This window comes from Pinus tabuliformis, chromosome 3_2 (assembly GCF_031772625.1).
Source record: "Pinus tabuliformis cultivar Carrire ecotype Pingquan chromosome 3_2, CPIR1, whole genome shotgun sequence".
Taxonomy (NCBI): domain Eukaryota; kingdom Viridiplantae; phylum Streptophyta; class Pinopsida; order Pinales; family Pinaceae; genus Pinus; species Pinus tabuliformis.
Genome location: NC_142302.1, coordinates 317,148,476 through 317,155,111, shown reverse-complemented (window position 1 = coordinate 317,155,111; position 6,636 = coordinate 317,148,476).

Here is a 6,636-nt window from a genome sequence, read left to right as displayed (position 1 = left end):
CATGTGTTTTCCTATAAAGGAAACTAATGCATGCAGTCAAGGTAAGATTCCTTGTGGATTGCGCAATTTTACATGGTAGAAGATCAGTGTGAGTGATCAGTGTTACACTTGGTAACAATAGGATCACCTAGGAGAAACAACGCAAGGAAATATGAGGGTTGGAGGGTAGAGGAGAAGGTTTTATGATAAGCCTTGTTTTCTTGTGAGAATCTAGGAGGGATTGTACTGAGAGATAGCTAGTTGTGAGAGCTAAGGTTTTGTGTAATCCTGATGTATTTCCACCTTTTATGATAATACATATAGTGGGGTTTTTGGCTAAGGCTTTCCCCTGAGTATTCTTCTGTGTTTCATGTGCATTGATTCTTGTTCTGGTTATATGTGTCCAGCTTGATCTTGCTCAAATATTTTAAGCTTCCACAAATTGATTGTAGAAGTAGATTAAAGTATTTTTCTTTACTTATATTGCATTATCAGGTTAATCTACAGTCAAAATTTATACATGGTATCAGAGCCAAGTTTATCGGAGCTGTGAACAATATACTGAGAAGAGAATTCGAAGTTTGAAGTTCGGGGTTGTAGGTGCAAATTGAATTCATATCATACTTTAGGTTGGTCAATGGAGTTCTATGGGTTGAGACTAGAGTATGCCTTGGAAGGTAGTTCGAATTACAGAGCATGGAAAGATAGAATGGAAGTTGTATTAGAAGATAATGGCTTGAAGGATTTCATTGATCAAGAAATCCCAAAGCCAGCTGCAGCTAATGCACAAGAGTTGGCTAAATGGAAGAAGTGTGTGGTGAGGGCGAGACGAATCATCTTGGAGGGAGTTTGAGACCATATTTTCTTGAATCTCCATGTGGAAGACATTGAAGGACCTTTACCAGAACAATAACGACCAGAGGAAATTTGCTGTCAAGGATAAGCTTTGAAGAATCAAGATGGAGAATTGCGATATTGTTTCTACATATCTGAACAAGCTCACCACTTGTAGAGATGAGCTTAGCAGTGTGGGAACAAATACTGCTGATGATGATATGGTGAGCCTCGATCTCCTTGGCCTTCGAAAGATCTGGAATAGCTACCAGGACTCTATAAATGGAAGGGAGAAACTGCTGGATTGGGAACGACTGTGGTCAGATCTCATGCAGGAAGAGATCAAGAGGAGCACACGAGATGGTTATTCATCCAAGGATGATGAAGAAAATCTAGCCTTAGAAAGTAAGGCAAGGAAAGGGAAGGGGAAGGCGTCCCATTCCGAATCGAATTCTTCTCATGGAGGGAAGAAGGTTGACAAGTCTAAAGTGATATGCTTTAATTGTCACGAGATGGGTCATTATGTGACTAATTTCACATCGAAGAAGTCCAAGAAGGGATCCTCGAAAGGATCGGAATGTGAGGCATTAGCCTCTCAATTCGAAATGGACTTCGCCCTCATCGCATGCATGGTGTCATTGGTGATGGGTTGTGGTTGGTTTCTTGATAGTGGAGCCTCATTCCACATGACCGGCGATAAAATTTTATTCAGTACCTTGGAGGAGAAAGACCTTAAGATGTGCATAGATATGGGTGACGATGAAAGATATAGTGTTTCAGGAGTGGGCACAGTTGCTTTTCAGAGGGAGCATGCAGCTCTTATCACCTTGATAGATGTGAAGTATGTGCCTGGACTGAAGAAGAATTTGGTATCGATCACGATGTTGGAGGAAAAAGGCTACGATGTTGTTTTTAGTAAGGGAAAGGTTTTCCTTAGACACATCACCACGAGACATGTGAAACAGATCGGTTCACGAGACAACAACCTGTATGCACTTGAGGTTCAAGATGCATGCAAAACCTTGAGGAGCAAGGTAAATGTTAGAGACTTGGTGGTTGATCTGAAATCACCCCTAGGTGATCTCAGGAAATTAATGAAGGTATTACAGACTCATTTGCTGGTGTGTGTTTCTATGTTATCTTGTGTAACAGATCGATAAGATTGTGAAATACACAGACACTTGAAATAGTAAGAGATCATAGTAAGAAAAACATAAACACAACAAAATTTAATAAGGAGTTCACCCAATTATCCGGGCTATGTCTCCTGGTCCAGCCTTCAGTGGTCACCTTTTTATTATGTCTTTAAAGGAGAGTTTTATAATAAGGAGCTCAATATGAGTCTCACTTGACAGAGGATGATCAGTAGGATGACACTTGGAATTCCCAAGTCCTTAGAGTTCACAGACTCCTCTTATCGAATTTCGACCTCAATTGGTCTCTGTCTGCTGGATGCTGCCCTTACTCTGATGGTTAGCTCGGCTTCTCTGTCATCTGCAATTTTTCCTCTCTTTTTGTCTCTCGACCTTCGGCTTCTTCACTGCTTCTCTACCTCACTGTCTGTCCTGTCTCTGTTAGCTCGTGGCTTTAAAGCAGTTCGTTCCTTCGACTGTTCGTTTAGCTTCCCGGCTCTCTGGATCGCTTGCCTCTGTCCGCTGGGTCTCCTCTGCCCTGCATCATCATTGCTGCGTAACGCTTCGCAGAGAGGTGGCCACCTGCCTCCTTGCGAACTGAGTGTTAGTTCTTCCTAAACTGTCATTTTTTCTGTTATTTCCCAGATGCCTGCGAAACGGATCCTTCTGTCGATTCATCGGTCAAATCAGACTTCAAATCTTATGCACGTAGTTTATTTCTCCCTTGGGTCAGGTCATCCTTGGGTTGAACCTCCGCCGTTGATCTGGAGCCCTTAGATCCTACAATCTTTGCATCTATTGCACAGTTGAGTTGCTCGATCATTAATCTGCGATGTAAGCAGTTTCTCTCTCTCCCTGCCGGACATGCGTCACTCGATGTATGGAATCGCTGGGTCCTCACCAAACCCACTTACGCCAAAAATGCCTCTGATATTCTGTCAGTTTTGAGCACGAGACCCACCTTGTTTGTTTTAGCTCTTTCCCATGGTTTTCTGGTTTCCCTTGTGACTGAGCGCTTGGGGCCTTTCCTTCTCAAGGGGTTTTTCCCAGTGATACGCGATTAGTGCTAATCGCGTATCAGAAACAGCCTCCATTTCTGGATTTGAGCTTCCCAATTGCCATTTTTGCGCCATGCGTGGTCTCCATGGGCCAACGGTCAGCGCACTTTGACCGAAGGTCCTCGTTGCTCCGTGATGGCTGCAAATTGCCATTATTCAGAGGTTATTTCTGATAGCTATAAGATTTCTTGAAGTTTGTCATTCATTCTTAACAATCATAGAATTGTTTGAGGATCAATTCATATCACAACCTTCCCACTGAAAAAGCTTTTGGACCACCAAAAGTTGGTTTTCAAGCATCGACTAAGTGAGGATACAACTTTCTCACCTGTCCAATCTCTATCCATTTTGCACTGCTTGGCTTTGAACCCCTGAGCCCAATTCTGAGGTACTCAACATCTCCCCTGCGCGTCGTTCTCACCTTCCTGTCCAAAATTGTGTCTTCCTGCAATTCATTAAGATATTCAGGTAACAGGTCATCAATAGAAGGTAATTGACTTTGCTCTTCAGGATCTTCATTAACAAAGGTTCAAATAGTCTCAAGATGTCTGCATTGACAACTGAGTAGATGTGCATATAAGCTGGAAAATCAAGGAAAAAAGCAATCTCACCAATTTTCTCAAGGATCCTAAAAGGTCCATACCTTATTGGTTTTAGCTTTTTACCTTCACCTTGCATCCTGTCTTTGTTGATATATAGCCAAACTTGATCACCAACTTGGAAACTATGCTCCATCCGATGCTTGTCATGCCTTGCCTTGTATTTGGCCTGGCTCTTTTCCAGCTGTTCCTGTACTGCTTGATGGATCTCATGGATTTGTTCAATGAACCTAGTTGCCTTGTCCACATCACTGTGTCCCTTAACTGCTGTGTCCTTAACAAAGACAAAATCCAAGGGAGACCTTGGTGTGAAACCAAAACAGGTCTCAAAAGGAGATCTTTGTGTGGAAGAATGTTTGGCTTGGTTATAAGCATGATGCACATAACACAAATGTTCATCCCAAAGCTTGGGATGCTTGCTGCAATATCCCCTCAGCAACTGGATCACTGTCCTGTTGACTACTTCTGTCTGGCCATCAGTTTGTGGATGGAAAGTTGTGCTTTTCTTTAGTTTGGTGTCCATCAGTTCCCACAGACCTGACCAAAACTTCCCCACAAATCAGGTGTCTCGATCAGATATAATGGAAGTGGGTAATCCAAAATGAACCCATACATGTTGAAAGAACAGTTTTTCCGTTTGTTCAGCTGTAATCTATTTATTACAAGGTATCAAAATACACATTTTGTTGAACCTATCCACAACAACATACAGATAATCATGACTTTTCCTAGATTTAGGTAGTCCTCCAACAAAGTCCATGGAAACAATTTCCCAAGGATGAGAAGGAATTGGTAGTGGAGTGTACAAGCCTAGTTTCCTATTGCTGGGCTTGCTTTTAACACACATAGTACACCCTCTTACATATCTAGAAATTGTCTTGCTCATTTTTGGCCAATAACAAAATATTTGCAGCTATGCAACTTTTTTTCTTACCCCAAAGTGACCTGATATTAGAGAAGTGTGTGCTTCTCGAATTATCTTTACACTTTCAGTTTGTGGAATGCATAGCTTCCCACAATGATACAAGAGTTGGTCCTTAATATGGTAATCCAATTCTTATACTTATTTGCCTTGACTTAAAGTTGCATATACATCTTTAAAGTCTATATCTTGAGCATATTGTTCAATGTAACTTTCATGTAATACAAAATTATGCTTAAGTATAGTAGATGCATTCTATAACGGGTCTAGATAACATATCTGCAACTTTATTGTGTATCCCCTTTTTATATCTGATGACTAAATGAAACTGCTGTAGGAACCCCATCCACCTGTAGTGTCTTGATTGCTACAACTTAGTTTGGGAGTGTAGATATTGAAGTGGTTGATGATCAATATGTATAACTGTTTCTTTGCCCATTAAGTAATGTTTCCACTTTTTCACACTCTGTACTAATGCATAAAATTCCTTATCATATGTGGGATAGTTAACTACTGCAGAATTAAATGTCTTAGAATGATAACATATGGGTTTACTGTGCTGTATCACTGCTCCCATGGCATAGTCACTGGCATCTGTTTGGATCTCAAACGATCTTTGAAGATCTGGCAGTGCCAATACTGGTGCTATACTAATCTTTTCTTTCAAGTTGTCGAAGGCTTTCTGCTGTTTCCTCTCCACTGAAACACGCTGTTCAATCTGTTAAAGCATGTAAGGGAGCTGCAATTGAGGAAAAGTTAGAAATGAACTTTCTCCAATATTGTGCTACTCCTAAGAAGCTTCTAACTTATGTAGTAGATTTGGGTTTAGGCCAGTTTACAATGACTGTAACTTTAGAGGGATCTATCTTCAATTCACCACCCCCTACTATATGACCGAAATAATTCAAAGATGTTTTGCCAAATTCACATTTTGAGAGTTTAACATAAAGTTTTTCTCTTTTCAAAACATCTAGTGTTTGCTTAACATGATTTAAATGTTATTCCCATGTTTTGCTAAATATAAGAATGTCATCCAAATATACAATAACAAAATCATCAAGAAAAGGTCTGAGCACATCATTCATTATTCTCATGAAAGTAGCAGGAGCATTAGTTAAGCCAAAAGGCATAATTAGCTAGTCATACAATCCTGATTTGTTTTAAAGTAGTCTTCCATGCATCTTGTTCTGCAACTCTGACCTGATGATATCCACTATGCAAGTCTAGCTTGGAAAAATAAACAACTTCTTTCAATTGATCTAATAGATCATCTATGCGAGGAAGGGGATAATGATTTTTGATTGTTATCTTATTCAGTGCTTGGTAATCAACGCACATTCTCCATGAGCCATCTTTCTTTCTCACCAAAACGATTGGTGACCCACATGGTGATGTGCTAGGTCTGATGAACCCCTTATCGAGCAACTCCTGTACCTGCTTCTTGATTTCTGCATTCCCTAAAGCAGACAACCTTTTATACCTGTGGCTGCAATGGTTGTTTCATCTCCTGAGTCTGACCCCAAATCTTTTTGAATAGCTGCAACAACCTTCTTCTTCTTGCCCTCAAACTTCTTAGGACTCAGCTTCGGATGCAGAATCCAACAGTGCTCATCATCATGCCCCTCCTTCTTACAGTGAGTACATGAGGACTTGCTCTTCTGTGTGGTGTTGGCCTTCCTTGCTTTCCATTTCTGTTTTGTTTTCTCCCTATTCTTGCTTGTAGTGGGTTGGGATGATCCCCCAACTTCTGGGTTCCCATTCTTTCCTCTAGCTTCTAGATGTGTAGCTTGAACAGATACCTCATCTAGACTAGTGGGATTAAACATGAGGATAGTGTGCCTCATGTAGCTGTGCAGAACACCTATGTACTTCAACAGAGTATCAGGTGAGTTTAAAGAAAATCCTAAGATTAAAGCTCTCTTCCTAAATTCTTGGGTGTAACTTTGTACACTTTTCCTTTCAATTGGTGAAGAGTTTGCCAGCTCATCATGGCTTGCTACATGTAAGCTAGTGGATAGAACTATTTTTTGATTGCAAAAACAAATTCACTCTAGACATAAAGAGTCTTACCATGTTTCTTCATGTCAGCTTGGGTCCTGCCTTCCCACCAA